Genomic DNA, 17,150 nt, shown 5'->3' on the forward strand with positions numbered 1-17,150 from the left:
ATAAAAAAGGGAGGGGGTGCCCTTTTTCAGTTTCAGCACATGCCACTCAAAAGGTCTGTGCACGGCCCTGACAACAGAACTGTGATAGTAAAGCTTGAATTGTTCATAAGCCAGTGAAGCTGTCGGTCTGAAGTGAAGTAGTTTAGTGAAGATCTGCAGTGAGTGAAGAAACTCCTCCAGCAGCTCCTCCCTTCACCGACTCAATATGACTTCTCCAGATCACACCGTTTGACCTACAGAACGAGGGAAAGAGAAGGTGAACTCATATTTAAACTTTTTCCATTATTAAAGCAAAAATTAAGCACAAATCTTATTTCCTAAACCTTCCAGTTTCATGAAAACAGTTTTTCATGTAGTTTATGTAGATTTGTATTTACTGTGGTTCTGTTTTTATTCAAGGAGCAAAATCAGACAATGTCTGTCTAAAGTGTAATTAGTGTAAGAAGTTATTAACTTTTTGTTAATCAAACTGTCATGCAATCAAAATCACATTTTAATCGTGGTGAAAATCTGGTGATTTTAACTTTTATAAAGAATATCTCTTTGGGTTTGAGACTTTACAACTTTACAGATCTTCTTTATCCACCAAGAGCTTGTAACACTCCAAAGTGAAAGAAAAACTTGAAATCACATCAAATCACCTTTAAATATTTTTTATTTCTTTTCTTTTTTACTGTAAACTTTTACTATTACATATTTTAGACAAAGCTTTGGTAAGTCATCATTCAAAATTGTTGTACTTTTCTATTTACAGCGTTGTATACGCTATTGTTGATTTTAGAACTACATTTTCTCTTTTATTTAAATATATATATATATATCTGTTGTTGTCCATTCCAGTGCAGCTTTGTTGACTGACTGAGGAAGAGAAAAAAGATAATTTGTGGTCAATGTAAACAACAGATGGCGCTAACATACTGTTTCAGATCATGTGCTTAAAGGGTAACTAAACCCCTGGTCAGAGCCTGACTCCACCCACTAGCAATATTTGAAAAATGCTGAAAAGTGGGCAGAGCACAGCGGAGATAGAGGGGATGAACCGAGGGCGGGCTGAGTGCGTGGGGCGTGAACCTGAGTCCCACAGTGACGGATTGATTGACAGCTGCTGTCAGAGTCTGTAAAATGGAGAGTGACTGTAGTGACGCAAGTAGCTTTGCAACAGAGCAATTGAATTTCCAACGTCTACACGGAAACCTGTCAATCAAGTGAAAGGGGTGGGGCCAGTTTATTGGGTGTGTTTGCATTGGGAAGTGACGTCACTCACAGTCGACGGTATAATAGAGCATCACAGTCCCGCCCGCAGCTGGTGCCGGAAGTAAAAATTCAATGCAATTTCTGCATTGACATTTGGGGTATAAGCCATAAAAACGTAACCATACATGGTAGACTTAAAACCAGCTATGGCTGTACTAAGCGATAGTATATGCTCATATAAAGGATCATGGGGCACTAACCTTGTTTAGAGATAAATGCCTTTTATTCGCGATGTCTTGGCTAAGTACTTCATTACCCACAATCCTGAACAATCCCACAATCCCACAGTGATGCATCTGATTGGTGGAGCTCGTGTAACCGTCTGGTTAAACCCCCCGAAGGTCCGTGAAGACTGAAGATCATTAATAAAAAATAAAATAAAATAAAAACCTGTGTTGCGTTTTTGCACGGTAGACTTATCAGTGCAATCATGATCTCCTTGGCTGCCATGAGAGTTTTGCAGGGAGGTTGGTAACGTTAGTTAGCATTATCGTCCACTTTAGCATGGCTACTGTAGCCTTCATATGGTATGAGTCATATCAAGCATTTTATAATGCCACTGTCAAAACAATATTTAGCCTAGGGATACCTTTTTGTGCATTTACTGAACATTTGTTTAAGGTTGCCACCTTCAATACAGAAAAATAAGGGATGCCTGGGGGGGGTTTATAAATAACAGATGCACTCACTCTCTCTATATCACAACTCAAGTCATATCATATCGTCATAGCTGAATACATAAGCCAACAAAGTTTGACAGTGAGACCAAAAAAAAAATAGGCATTTGGAGGAACTTGTGAGATGTGAACAATATTTTATTAACTTATTAAATTAACAGATCCATAACTTATTAACTTTAAATTAAACAAATGCTTTCATACTCAAAAAAGTCTATTGGAAAAAATCCATGGATCTTTCTTGAACATCATGAACATGATAACATCAGTGGCCCAGAAGTAGTAGTATGCAGTATAGGAGCATGCCTACTTCCTTTTATAAGTGTACTTCTTGTCACTCCGTGCAGCACTGAGAAGCTGTTTGTCTTTCAAACAGATACAGTAAAACTCTGAACAGGACTGCTCAAGGTTGAGAGTGATCAAGAGCTCACTCCTTATGAGCTCCACAGAGCACCTGTTCCTGCTGTCACTCCATTTGTTGGAAATTCTGGAAAAGATCCTTTCCACATAACCAGTGGATGCTGGGATACTTAAGATGTGGCTGATGATGGACAGCATGTTAGCTACTTGAAAGAGAGCCACCCACCTGGCAGCCACGTCTTTGGACTTCCATTCATCATCTGCACCTTCTCTGAGCCCCTTCAGAATGCTATTTGCTGTGGTGCATTCATCATAAAGTTCATCCATGCTGACTTTTTGGATGAGGTTAAGCTTATTAGTGATTATCTCAGTGTCGCTGAAGGAAAGCATGCCATGGTGCAGAGAGAGAGGTTGCAGGGAGAACAGCCAGTTGTCCTCTGAAAAGTCAAACCATTTCTCAATGTATGAGATTGCTGTGTTGAGAAATTCTGTGAAATCTCTCCTTGCCCTGTCTGCATCATGTGGGAGAAGATGCTTGCAGCTTCACTTTTGTTAAGTAGCTATAAAACTGGTCATCTCTTCTCTGTGTGAGTTTTTGCTTGAAGGTAGACATGATGGAATATAACTCAACACAGGTGGTTGAATCATTTTCCAGCTTCTTTACAACATCCTCAAAGAGGGAGAGGATGTTATTGGAGAACAGGAGGTAAACTTCCACATTATCAGCATCTTCCTCAGTTGAGGCTTCACTGAGCTTTAACAAAGCTCTGATCCGTCTGGGACACTCTTCCCCCAGGCTGATGAAATAAGACCTGAGAGCAGTCCAAGATTGCATAAGCCGGGAAATGGCTGGATTGAGGGACAGCCACCTTGTTGTAACATGTCGCAGAATCTCACGGATTTCCAGATCACAGAACTTGCAAAACTCTTTCAGTGATTCTCTTCGTTTGGCAGATGTGGAGAAGTGGCCATAGACCTTCAGCACAACATTTTCCACATCTACAGAGAGCTGGTCAAGAGCATGCTTCACTGTGTTGTGCACAATATGGGCATGGCAGTTCCCTTGCTGCAGATCTTTTTGCTTTTTCTTTAGGTTGGTGAAGACAGAGTTGTGGATTCCATAATTTACATTAGTATTGTCTGCACTATATGCTGCAACTTCTATGTAATCCATAATACCAGCAGCTGACTCATCCGCATTCTCTCCAAAATCAAGCAGTTTGTTGCAGATCCCAGTTTCTGGCCTGAAATACTGTACAGCAAGCGGAAACATCTTCCTGTTCCCTTTATTTGATGCATCCGTATGTATGGAGAATGGGAGGGGTTTACCTGATGTTAAGACATCAACAACATCAGCCACTGCCTTTGGAGCAAGGATATCTTTGGCAATTGCTTCTGCCTTAGTTCTCCCGATGGACATTTTCTTTATGATTTTGGGGTCATGCAGAATCTTTTGGTTAAGCTTGTGTCAACAGTCAGCACTGTTATAGCTGAGGTTGTGTTTAACCATGTGGTACACCTGCGTTAACTCCGCTGCTGTAACCTAGAGGGGAGTAGGATGAGAAACTGCTAATGAACTTTAGTAATTGTATAAGGTGGCATGAACACAGATTTTGGATAAAATATTTGTCATTGTTTGCAGACAGTGACACCATCCAAACAGTGAAACCACATAATAAATAACCGATCTACAAACATTTCTAAATTCATGTAAAACACAATTTTTTTATTATTATTAAAGTTAATCTATTTTATATAGTCTATTGTTCAGTAGCATATTGAAGAATGCAATCATTTAAATTAGTTAAGTTGTTTATTTGCTTCACATAGGCACTAAATTTTAACTAACATTAAGAAAAATTTATAAATACTGTAACAAATGTATTACTCATTGTTAGTTCATACATTAACTAATGTTTAATAAATGAACCTTGTAGTAAAGTTTTACCAACAAATCATACCATAACATGATTCATGAACATTTTTAACATTATTTCTTAACAAATAGGCAGCCTATGAAATCTAATGTAATCAATCAGAAAATTAGCGAGGTGATTAAAAAACTGTCATTACAATATCTGCCTCAGGAGATGATTGAGGTATAAATAACTGTGACGGTGCTTTGATTTCGGTGACCTCTGGCATTGCGGGAATGTTGTTCTCCCGAGGCTGTCACACATCTGATTGTGGCTTCAGTCGAATTCAGTGAGGCGCGGTGGTTTATGGGATGAGTATTTCCAGCGCTCGAAATTAAAATATGTACACAGTCTTGTACCTTTGACTTTTTTTGGATTTTCTCTTAATTTTTTCACTCGAAATGAAATGTTATATGTTTATGAGTTCAGCCGTAGCTGGTTACCCTCACACATGCTCTAAAACTCTTTAGATATGGATTTTTCCGAAAGTCAATGGGAGAAATGAATGGGAAATTTACTTCCGGCACCAGAGCTCTCTCGGGCTGTGGGCGGGACTGTGATGCTCTATTTAGTTTCATTTGTAATGACTGTATCACATTTCCCTGAACTAAGTACATTTCTGCTTATTATGTTTAAATGAAAAATGAAAGGAGGCAGTGGTATTTCATATCCTTTTTCGTTTTATTGTAAATATACAGTGAGTAGTCAAGGCGAGCTGACATGTTATCAAGTACCCTGCTGTTTGCAGAATTACCGGACCTGCGTCCTTGCAGACATCACTGTAATTGAGGTTTCAAATTGTTTAACTGATTCGGGTGGATTCGAACCCCTGCGGACAGTCGGTCAGAACTGTTTAAATATCTTCTAACTTGAAAAAAATCACCCCAGACTTTTGAATCTCATTAAGAAGTTTACTGATGGCAAGTTGTGGTTCTGGAACAGAATACAAAATCATTTTACATGAGTAATTAGTAAAATAACATTTACAAACAATTATGCAATAGCAATCCTTTCAAGTATAAAATTAAATCACAAATTAAAGCAGTTGAAAATGTCTGTGCATTAACTAGAGCAGTCGTTCTATAACAACCACAAGATGACGCCATTACTGCACTAGACGTGACTGAGGCACACATTTAGTGTATTGTAAAGGGCAAGACATTAGTCTCGAAATAACTCGATAAAACATTAACATATCTCACAGTAAATACTTAACATTACTTGCATCAGATATAATGAACATGAAAGCAAGCTTAACGGTGACAAGTCAACTATATATATATATATATATATATATATATATATATATATATATATATATATATATATATATATATTGTCATAAACACATATACAGTCGTGGCCAAAAGTTTTGAGAATTACATAAATATTGGAAATTGGAAAAGTTGCTGCTTAAGTTTTTGTAATAGCAATTTGCATATACTCCAGAATGTTATGAAGAGTGATCAGATGAATTGCATAGTCCTTTGCCATGAAAATGAACTTAATCCCAAAAAAACCTTTCCACTGCATTTTATTGCTGTCATTAAAGGACCTGCTGAGATCATTTCAGTAATCGTCTTGTTAACTCAGGTGAGAATGTTGACGAGCACAAGGCTGGAGATCATTATGTCAGGCTGATTGGGTTAGAATAGCAGACTTGACATGTTAAAAGGAGGGTGATGCTTGAAATCATTGTTCTTCCATTGTTAACCATGGTGACCTGCAAAGAAACGCGTGCAGCCATCATTGCGTTGCATAAACATGGCTTCACAGGCAAGGATATTGCACCTAAATCAACAATTTATAGGATCATCAAGAACTTCAAGGAAAGAGGTTCAATTCTTGTAAAGAAGGCTTCAGGGCATCCAAGAAAGTCCAGCAAGCGCCAGGATCGTCTCCTAAAGAGGATTCAGCTGCGGGATCGGAGCTTGCTCAGGAATGGCAGAAGTCAGGTGTGAGAGCATCTGCACGCACACTGTGAGGCGAAGACTTTTGGAAGATGGCCTGGTGTCAAGAAGGGCAGCAAAGAAGCCACTTCTCTCCAAAATTAAAACTACAGGGACAGATTGATCTTCTGCAGAAAGTATAGTGAATGGACTGATGAGGACTGGGGCAAAGTCATATTCTCCGATGAAGCCCCTTTCCGATTGTTTGGGGCATCTGGAAAAAGGCTTGTCCGGAGAAGAAAAGGTGAGCGCTACCATCAGTCCTGTGTCATGCCAACAGTAAAGCATCCTGACACCATTCATGTGTGGGGTTGCTTCTCATCCAAGGGAGTGGGCTCACTCACAATTCTGCCCAAAATCACAGCCATGAATAAAGAATGGTACCAAAACACCCTCCAACAGCAACTTCTTCCAACAACAGTTTGGTGAAGAACAATGCATTTTCCAGCACGATGGAGCACCGTGCCATAAGGCAAAAGTGATAACTAAGTGGCTCCGGGACCAGAATGTTGAAATTTTGGGTCCATGGCCTGGAAACTCCCCAGATCTTAATCCCATTGAGAACTTGTGGTCAATCCTCAAGAGGCGGGTGGACAAACAAAAACCCACTAATTCTGACAAACTCCAAGAAGTGATTCTGAAAGAATGGGTTGCTATCAGTCAGGATTTGGCCCAGAAGTTGATCGAGAGCATGCCCAGGCGAATTGCAGAGGTCCTGAAAAAGAAGGGCCAACACTGCAAATACTGACTCTTTGCATAAATGTCATGTAATTGTCGATAAAAGCCTTTGAAACATATGAAGTGCTTGTAATTATATTTCAGTACATCACAGAAACAACTGAACCAAAGATCTAAAAGCAGTTTAGCAGCAAACTTTTTGAAAACTAATATTTATGTAATTCTCAAAACTTTTGGCCACACTGAAAAAAGTAATAAGTAAATTTACTTAATTTTTATTTGGCAAGTTTTTGCACAAGCATTTTTCAAGTAAATTTAACACATTTAGAAATTAAGTAAATCTACTTAACTAAGTTAAGTAAAATAATAATAATAATAATAATAATAAGTACATTTTATTGAGTAAAATTTAATTAAATAATATTAAATTAATGCATTTAGCAGACACTTTTATCCAAAGCAACTTACAGTGCATTCAGGCTAACAATTTTCACCTATCATGTGTTCCCGGGGAATCGAACCCCCAACCTTACACTTGCTAATGCAATGTTCTACCACTGAGCTACAGGAACACTTCAAAATCTTGTGAAAAATAAGTGAACATTTCACTTACTTACTTTTTTATTTTGGAAAAGTTTTTACACTAACAAAAAACCCGAAACAGATATTCTAGAAATGTATAAATGTAAAATAATTTTTTTCAAAACAGTTTTATCAAATGAGGGTAAATAAGTCTCTCACTTCTGTCCCTTTAAACCAGTTTACAGCAAAGACAGCACGAAGGACTGGATTCACATGATAAATATTCTGCAATTAAGAAAACAGACAAAAGAAATAGCACTGTAAAACCCGATAAGTAAACTTTACTCAAACCGTTTGAGTAACATTTTTAAACCATGTAAGTTTTAAAACTTTGCATTTAAGTAATTAAGTGATTAACTAAGTGCTGATTGAGAATTAGTGATGAACAGCTGCTGTTAACAAACAGAATCACTGAAGAAAAGAGAAACACAAGAACTACTACAACTGACTTCAGACACAGACTTAGATGAAATCAACTGAAATAAAATACATGAAATCTCTCAAGATCTGATTAAACAACCCACAAACAGCATCACCAGCTCCACTTATTAATAACCAGACTGACTTTATTTCTGTCAGACGTCTACAGAAGATCTTATTGAGAATGAACTAAGGTTTAGATGTTGATTTATTGTTTCATTTGAAGTAACCATGTTAGAGATCAGTGTTTGCTTTAGTTGGGCTCTTGACCCTTGATTTCTGTCTTTGTCTTTTCTCTGGCTGTTATAACCGTGTGTTTCTAAAACTTATTTGTCGTAACTCAAAAGCCCAGAAGAAACGCCATCAGGTGTTAACCTGTACCTAGATGTAGGTTGTTATACTTTATATTGGTGATGATAATCATCAATTATTGATCTGTTTGTTAACAGCACTTAGTTAATCACTTAATTACTTGAATGCAAAGTTTTAAAACTTACATGGTTTAAATCAAGGCAATCTGTTTACTCTAAGGGTTTGAGTTAAGTTTACTTGTCGGGTTTTACAGTGCATAATCATTATCTAACCCAGTGGTTTCCAACCTTTTTCCTTGGGGAAATATATATATTAGTGCTGGGAAAAAATTAATCGCATCCAAAATAAAAGTTTGTGTTTGCATAATATATATGTGTGAACTTTGTGTAATTATTTTGTATATATAAATACACACATATGCCTGTATATATTTAATATTTTTCTTTATTTATATATAAATTATTTATATTTATATATAATATAAATGATGTATAAATGTATACACATGCAAAAAAAATGTAATTAATGCATATGCGTGTATTTATATACAAAATAATTATACACAGTTCACACACATATATTATGCAAACACAAACTTTTATTTTGGATGCAATTAATTTTTTTCCCAGCACTAATATATATATATATATATATATATATATATATATATATATATATATATATATATATATATATATATATATATATATATATATATATATATATATAGGGGTGTAACGGTTCACAAAATTCACGGTTCGGTTCGATACGATACACTTGTGTCACGGTACGGTTCGGTACGTTTTTGATACAGCAAAAAGAAAGATGCCAGAGAAATTTCCTTGATTTCTTTTTTTATATTAAAGCTAAAATAATAAAGTGTTATATTTTTTTACTTTGAGTAATTCTGGAGATATAATTGATTCTTCTCATGAGCATATAAAACAAAACAGCTTCTTGGAAAAAATGAAATTGTAGTAGTTATAAACAAAGGTTTATTTTATTTCAGATTAACATTTGAGGGCAGCAATTGTATTTATAATGTCAAAATAAAACCGACGTAATGTTACTTGAAGGCATTATAGCCTACTATTCCTGCCAAACTTTCATGGTTCGGTTAGTGTTACTACAGTAAATCCATGGTGAATGTTGCAGATCTGGACACTGGATAGTTCAATCACGGCACAATGTTTCTTCCTGGTTTCCACGCGCTGTTTGATCCGTTAATAATGGAGAAATGTGAATGTTTCTCTCTAGATCTCGCAGCGATGTTATTACTTCTGTGGCAAATTCAAATGCTTTCTTTACTGGATCTCTTATTAGCGCTGTGTAGTAACAGCGTCGCATAATCACGATCGGCTCGCGCTGCACTCGTCCAAACTGATAAACGGTCCGTCAACCACACAATAACGAGCAGTTTAGTTCCGTTTGCAGATTTTTATTTTTTCATTTTCATAACAATCTTCAGATTTTTGTCTCTCTCTCTCTCTCTCTCTCTCTCTCTCTGTCTAACGCATAACTTAGCATCAGATTTTTATTTTTTCATTTTTTCATTTTCATAACAATCTTCAGATTTTTGTCTCTCTCTCTCTCTGTCTAACGCATAACTTAGCATCCCATTGTGCTGATACAAGTTGTAATGTTACGTCTGATATTAATCTCAGTTATCTGATTTATCATAGGATATGTCATAGAATTAGCTTCCGTTTATTGGTATACTCTTCACCTCAGGCAGATATTTCTTGCTCCTTTATTAATAACATTGCTTCATAGTATATTTAAATAATAATTACTGATTCATCTAGATTAATAAATGTTATAATACTTTTAGGTCAGGTTACCCAATGAATGTTTACAAATGTAGCTTAATAGTAAAGTGTTATTCTAACATTGATATTAGTGATATTCATAATATTACTGTTACTCTCTCTCTTCAGCTGATTCCTCACAGCGGCAGTAAAAGTCTGCCATTTATTTTACTCAGTGGTGGAATGAATTACATTTACTCGCGTTACTGTAATTGAGTAGCTTTTTTGTGTACTTTTTCAAGTAATTAAAAAAATAATAATTTTACTTTTACTTAAGTATATTTAGTTTGAAGTATTGTACTTCGCTGAATTTTAAAACACATTAATTACGGAGTTAAAAAAAGGCTTCCTGGAAAATACTGCAGTAAATAATGGGCAGGAGGGCAAACTGGAGCTAAAATCACAAGAGAGATACAGACAGCCGTCATGATGCAGACACCGCTGAAAACAAAACCCTGTAGTATTCTGCTGAAGTTGAACTCGAAGGAAATGAACTGAACCCCTGGCCATATTTATGCTCTATTATCCAGTGTAACCTAAGCTGTGTTTACCCAGGGAGACCAAACTAGAGGCTCTCAACATCAACCCTTGGCAAGCATGTACAGGTAAGGTTAATACTTGCATTGTTGTATTGGTGGTTAAAATGAAGCTTTGACAGCTTAGCAAAATGTTTTGCACAAAGTAGCCAAAGAGACAGTAGTGCAGGGTGTGCGATCTGCCATAATAACGTAATTGTTGTTTTAATGATGTGTAATTTGACTTTATTAGTATTTTGCCAAAAACCAAACCAAGCACTCCTACAAAGTGCCGTGAAGTCTAGTAGATCAGACTAGTGTGCGCACGCATTCTTTCACTGCCTGATTTAGTCTGTTAAAATGCATTTAATAAATTATCAAAAAATTGCAGATATAGGGGCAGAAAATGTATATATTTATATAATTTCATATAGTAAATCAGTATCACATGAAGAGTGGGTTTTTTTCTTCCAAAAATCAGCATGATTATATAGTTTTTTCTTCTTCTTTAACAAGTTCAATAAACAAGAAGTTAATTAAGAGACTTGCAGTTTAGACATAATTCTAAACACAGACACCGAAGCACAGTTTTGCGTCTCTGATGAATGACAGTGTTTCGTTCCTGAATGAATCAACTGTTTAAATGATTCGGTTCAATAGCAATGACTCACTTATTAACAGTGACTCACTGACACCTACTGGCCATTTTAATTTCACATTTATTGTATTTTTTTATTATTTTTTTATAATTTCAAATGAGTACTCAACATTTTATGTCTTATATATCAAAACATTTGTATTCCTATCCTGCATTAAACAGTGTGTAAATAATCTAAATGGCGCTTTAGAGGAAGCTTCTTTGCATTGAAAAGATGGATTTTGTTGATACTGATTTAATTTGCCTGGTAACAGCCCAAATGCCTTATTATAAATAAACGATTAATTAAACTAGTTTGAGATATAAAGGCCTATCCCAGGGGTGTCAGACTCAGTTCCTGGAGGACCGTAGCCCTGCAGAGTTTAGTTCTAACCCTGCTCCAGCACATATCATGTAGTTTTCAAATAATCCTAAATGATTAGATTAGCTGGATCAGGTGTGTTTAATGAGGGTTATATCTAAACTGTGCAGGACTGTGGCCCTCCAGGAACTGAGTTTGACACCCTTGGCCTGTCCCATTTTTGCCTCGCTCCCACTGTTAAAATGCAACCAAGTAATTTTTAGTCTGAGTAAATTTTAAATGAGATATTTTAAGATGTAAATTTAAAATGACCAAAGCCCAACTTTATCACCCAGACGATGCTTTTAAATGATACAACACAGAATTATAACAAAATAAAAGGAAATGTAACAATTTGTGTCGATCGTTATTGTATGGCTATTTATACAAGATATATACTATTATTACTTTTATTCTAAAATATATAGATTTAAACATATGCAATTTACTTATGAAGTTATGACCGTATATTCACCATAGACTGTATAAAACAGATATTCACGCAGCATTACACTGAGTTCTGGTGAGGCACTGACTAACGTTACTTCAGAAAACTGAAGGAAGAGTTTGTAGCGTTACCTTCAGAACTTCATCTGAACCGTAGACTGTAAAATAATCATCTGAACTAAGCTTATGTCAGCAATATCAAATGTAATGTTACGCGCTCCAAAAGAACCCTGAAGAATGTGCTCAATCGTTTCCCTTATAACATGCAGAAAAGACACAGTTCGAGTAGTGATGACCTTTTTTCCCCTAATTTTTCATCGATGTCTTTACGCTGTTAGGTTTAGAGCAGTTCCTTTTTTTTAAATTCCCGCCGTTCTGAATCCATACAGTGATCTGTTGCGCTCTCGCGCTCTGTTTTTTACGATCTCTAACGCAGCCCTGGGCTCAAATAATGCATACAAACTGTATTTTTATCGTTCTCTACATAACACTCAAGCTGTTTTAAACCTGAATTAATTTATTTCGGTTAGTCCCAGTCCCTGATCGTCTAACACAGTACACAACCCCACAACGTGTTACAACCCCAGATCACCCAGATTTCTTCTTCTTCTATTACCTGGACAATCACTGCAGACTGATGGTGCTCAGATTGGTCATCCACAAGCGTGATCCCAACAGTCATGTCCTTGATGAATTCCTGCGCAGAGCCTGTGTGCTTTAATAAAAACAAAGGGATGCATTAAACAGTGCCTCACAATCGTTAAGCATTTAGACTCCAATAAATGTACTTACAACTTCGTCCAAGCTCTACAATGTAAATGTCATTTTCATTATGTCTGGACAGCATTTTGATGGAAACAACTCCAAAAGGACTCGCTGCGGTCCATCCACAGGATTATTGAATTCTGCACTGAATCTTCAGTACTTCCAAAATATCATAAACATGAAAAATACAGAAACATGTTAAAACACTGTAAAACAATAAACATAAATATATAAACAAATCTTTACAGAGAAAGTCAAATGTATTGACAAGTTTGATTTAATTACCAAAGACAAACTTTACCATCCAGACGATGCTTTTAAATGACACAACACAGAATTATAACAAAATAAAAGGAAATTCACACATTTGTGTCTATCCTTATTGTATGGCTATTTATACAATATAACGACTCACGTTAGTAATCGTGTTTTTCCCCAATTTTTTCCATGTATGTATAATCTGACAAATGTCTTAATGGATTATAAAAAGCAGCCAGGTAAAAGGTTTTTTTTTTTTTTTTTTTTTAATCCATAAAGTGATCCGTTGCGCTCTCGCGCTCTGTTTGAACGGTCTCTAATGCATCGCAGGGCTTAAATAATACGTACATTTTTATCATTCAGCTCAGTACCGCATTGGAGAATATTTGTTTTAATATTTATAAGGAAAATACTGTGTTACCGCCTGTATTTTGAGGCTTCAGAGTTCCGCGAAACGAAAATACGACTCTTTAAAACATACTTACTCTTCTAAGACAACAAATGTAATTTTACACGTTAAGCCAAAAAATACAAATACTTTACTTACCAAAGTTGTGTTCTGAGAAATTTTCTAAACTTTGTGGAGAAGCTGACCAGGGATGGCTGACGACTGTCTTCTTCTTCTTCTTCTTCTTCTTCTTCTTCTTTGAGTTTTATGGCGGTTGGCAAACCAGCTTTAGGTGCATTTACCGCCACCTACTTCATTAACTAATGCATTAAAACTAATGCACCTAAAGTTTTTTTCACCTAAATTTATTTATTTATATATACACCTTGCACAAGTTCACATGCACTCCCCCCACCATATTTATATATATATATATATATATATATATATGCGTGTGCAAACTTTGGATGCGACTGTGAGGGCACTTAATACAGCCTTTGGAACGGACGGGTACCATATGGCTTAAAATACTTAAAAAGGTGTGCCAATTCTACATTTTTTGTGACAATGCAACAATGACCCGATTAGTCAAGTGACAGTTCTGTCAGCTGTCCTGATCGAAATGTGAGTCTTGTATCGGAGCGTGCAGCAGGTCTCTGTGCAGACAAGATACGCTGATGAGAAGCGCGCTCTGAGAGAGTTTATGGATTCAAAGGCTGGTTTTGAAGGACTTATTTAATCTTAAATATTGTGTGGATTTATTTTATTATTCAAACCTAAAAGCTATGTAGAATACATGCAGGATTTTACCTCTTTATAAACTTGAAAGCTGCGAGAATTATTATAAAACCATTTATTGCTACACACAGTCCCCCCACCGAAATTTAGGACCTGATTAAATATAACTCTATAATACAGAGATTTGTCAAATAAAATTCCACAACTTTTTCAAAACATTTTTAGGCCTGGAAATTGTTGTTTCAAAACACACACACACACACACACACACACACAACAACAACAACCTACAGAGGGGTCAATCATAATTTGAAAAAAGACACAGATTTTAACAAAAAAAGATCTTTGAAATTAAAATTAATAATTATACAAGACAAGACAAGAGTATACCTTTTATGGCCCATATTTTGGCTGCCAGGGTTAGTTCACCTGTGGATCAGGCTCAGGTGTGGCTCAGTTTTGGGCTTTCTGGTTAAAGATAGGTCTAAACATGGTTTATTTAAGGTTGTGTTTTGGTTCCAATGTTACATTTCGATCTGGCCCAATTCAGGGCCAGTTATGGGTAATTAACTCAGCTGAGACTTGGGCCAGTTATGGCCCCTGTGTGGCCCTTGTCTGGAATCCAGTCCACAATAGTACCGTAATTCATTGTGGTATGTGGGCCAAGCAAAAGCTGGGTGTGTGGGCCAGAGAATAATATCTATGTGGGTGAGTAGCACAAATCTCTCTGACAAAGAAGGGGAAGAATATAAAGCAGAGAAATCAAGAAGAGAGAAGAGACAGCTGTGAGAAAATGAACTGGAGCATGAGAGGAAATGAAAACAAAAAAACTAGCAAATGGAAGAGGAGACGTCCTGACATCTACTTGTGTGTCTGTGCTTATTGTGAGTTTTTCAGTAAACCAGCTACTGACAATATGACATAAAAATGATTTCACACATTTTATTTGTAAAAGTAGTTTGACCTCCAAATCTTCTCTTTTATTTTTATTCTAGTTCACAGAAGTGAATGAATCAGTAACTGTAGAGAGATTTGTTTAATTATTCACTGAATTAAACTGTGGCATAATAATAATGATAATAATAATAATAATAATAATAATTGTGTGTCAATTGAAATATGACATTTTAAATTATATTTATTCTATTTAAAGTGTATTAATTTTACAGTGTAAATGTATCATCTAAACAGACTTTTATTGCATTTCAAGAATTCAAGTGCAGCCATGAAAATATTTTTAAATGCACTTTCAGCACACGATGGCAGTAGAAGAAAATAGAAATATGAAATATGATCCCTTTCTTATATTGTACTGTACAAACTGTTCAATAAAATTATTAAAAACAAAAAACACTTTACATTTACAATTAATAAACATTTCTGTTTAAAATAATGCACATTTCTATTTTTTTTTTATTCTACTCTAAACTTTCAAAACATCATGTTCAAACTTAAAAAACCTCCCAATAATTTTAGATTTGAATAAGCAGCACAACCGTATTCAGTGAAGAAGAAGAATAAGGATGAGGAAGAGGGTCATTTTGCCAAAATGCAAACAATACAATAAATCAACATGACTGTCAATCAGAAAAAGAAGTAAAGTGATAATATTAACAAATTTTCCACATATCTGAAACATCAGAGTGAGGAGTGATTTTCATACTCAGCCACAAGAGAGAGATACAGCAGCTTCATCAGAAGAGTGAAAGTGAAAGTTGTAACATATTGTTATACATATACCGTATATGAGGTTATGAGGACATCTAGTGGTCATCTGATATAATGACATCCAGAGTCACATATGCCTGCTTTGTTACTGAAGTCAGTTGAATAAATCCATAAACAAATAAATCTATCCACACACACACACACACACACACACACACACATATTCGTACACACACACACACACACACACACACACACATATTCGTACACACAGTAAGACACACACACACGGGGAGCAGTTGGGGTTTCGGTTCCTTGCTCAAGGGTGTCAAGTCGTGGCATCGAAGACTCCTCTCACTCTCACACTCTCTGTGTGTGATGTTTGACCTTTTGACCTTTAGTCTACATCATTCACACAGTGACATTAAACTGTCAAAAATCAATTATAAATGAAATGTAGTATTAAATTATTCAAAAGAGTAATCCTGCAGAAGTGAGTCATATTGAGTCATCAGGATTAATTTCTCTCTTCAGTCAACACAGATGATCCTGATCCTGAACAAGCTCTCATTATTTCTGTACTGTTCTGTCATTTTTGTCATTTTAAACAGTTGTTATATTTGAACAAGATTTGATTATGTTATATAAAGCAGATCTGAATGCTATTGTTGAGCTGAGCTTACAGTTCTTCTCTCTCATCTGCTTTTAAATCATCACTTGTTACCATAGTCACACAAAATCGTTTTGTTGATGTGAATGATTCAGATTGTTGTACTGAACCCATCTCTTGCTGAAATCTTCTCAGTTTTACAAGCTGCAGTAAAATGGAGATATTTGATCAGTCCAAACATCTGTGCATCATTCTCAGCTTCTCATTTATTTTTTCTTTTATTTTTCTCTAGTGGTCAACACCTTCCTACAACCATTTAAGAGAAAAGTGTCTGCTAAATGAATGCAGAATCCAGATTCATGAGCATATAGACTGTTGTATAGCATTGTACTGCTTTAGCAACAGTTTGATCAATAATTGTTATTTCTACAACAGCATCAATACATTCATGAGGAAGATCAGCAATAAACTAAAGGAGATTCTGACACTATTAATATTATATTGTAGGTATAATATTGTCAAAATAAAAAGAATTGATACACATCAAGATGTTTATTAATATACAAATGTTCAAGAAAGCAAATGGTTATTGCTGAAATTGCCACATCAGCTCTTAAAGGCCATTTATGACAATGTGTTTTTCATATTCAGTCAGAAGAGAGCTAAAGCAATGTCTTCTGCATAAACAAATATATAATATTTGCAATTTATATGGTTTATGTTCCATTAATATCAGACAAAACTAATTTATGAAGTTATAGATTTAGGGGATAATGGAAATATAAGTGTGTTCATAAGAGTGTTTTA

At 35.7% G+C, this 17,150-nt stretch overlaps 1 long non-coding RNA gene across 1 annotated transcript; it reads right to left on the bottom strand.

The window, feature by feature from the left end:
• Positions 1-161: 161 nt before the first annotated feature.
• LOC113101126 (uncharacterized) lies at positions 162-13,033 on the bottom strand. Its single transcript, XR_003289933.1, has 3 exons — positions 12,709-13,033; positions 12,533-12,631; positions 162-233 (listed from the first exon to the last, which is right to left on the bottom strand). It is a non-coding gene; the product is annotated as an uncharacterized LOC113101126 (long non-coding RNA).
• Between the last annotated feature and the right edge of the window lie 4,117 nt (positions 13,034-17,150).

This window comes from Carassius auratus, unplaced genomic scaffold (genome assembly GCF_003368295.1).
Source record: "Carassius auratus strain Wakin unplaced genomic scaffold, ASM336829v1 scaf_tig00217546, whole genome shotgun sequence".
Taxonomy (NCBI): domain Eukaryota; kingdom Metazoa; phylum Chordata; class Actinopteri; order Cypriniformes; family Cyprinidae; genus Carassius; species Carassius auratus.